The following is an 804-nucleotide window of genomic DNA, read 5'->3' on the forward strand; positions in this document are numbered from 1 at the left end:
CATCTTTCCACATCCATCCATCCACATCTTTCAATCCGTCCTTCCATCCATCCTTCTGTCCATCCATCCATCCATCCATAACCATCCATGATCGATCCATCCATCCTTCCACATCCATCCATCCATCCCTCCATCCACATCCATCCATCCATCCATCCACATCCATCCATCCACATCCATCCATCCATCCATCCATCCACATCCATCCATCCATCCACATCCGTCCATCCATCCACATCCACATCCATCCATCTATCCACATGAATCCATCCATCCTTGCATCCGTCCACCCATCCATCCACCAATCCGTCCATCCATCCATCCATCCACATCCACATCCATCCATCCATCCATCCATCCACATCCCATCCATCCATCCATCCATCCATCCATCCTTCCATCCATCCATCCATCCATCCATCCATCCATCCATCCATCCATCCACATCCATCCATCCATCCATCTATCCATCCATCCATCCATCCATCCATCCAACCATCCATCCAACCACATCCAACCACATCCATCCATCCATCCATCCATCCACATCCATCCATCCACATCCATCCATCCATTCATCTTTCCACATCCATCCATCCACATCTTTCAATCCGTCCTTCCATCCATCCTTCTGTCCATCCATCCATCCATCCATAACCATCCATGATCGATCCATCCATCCTTCCACATCCATCCATCCATCCCTCCATCCACATCCATCCATCCATCCACATCCATCCATCCACATCTATCCATCCATCCACATCCATCCATCCACATCCATCCATCCACATCCATCCATCC

The 804-nt window shown here is 49.4% G+C and overlaps 1 protein-coding gene across 2 annotated transcripts in view; it reads right to left on the reverse strand.

Annotated features, from left to right (window-relative positions):
• The window catches only part of LOC109483951 (glycerol-3-phosphate dehydrogenase [NAD(+)], cytoplasmic-like), a 12,600-nt gene that overhangs the window by 6,286 nt on the left and 5,510 nt on the right, over window positions 1-804 (reverse strand). The gene's annotated exons all lie outside the window — the stretch shown is intronic.

The sequence above is a fragment of the Branchiostoma belcheri genome, unplaced genomic scaffold (assembly GCF_001625305.1).
Source record: "Branchiostoma belcheri isolate BF01 breed outbred unplaced genomic scaffold, Haploidv18h27 scaffold67, whole genome shotgun sequence".
Taxonomy (NCBI): domain Eukaryota; kingdom Metazoa; phylum Chordata; class Leptocardii; order Amphioxiformes; family Branchiostomatidae; genus Branchiostoma; species Branchiostoma belcheri.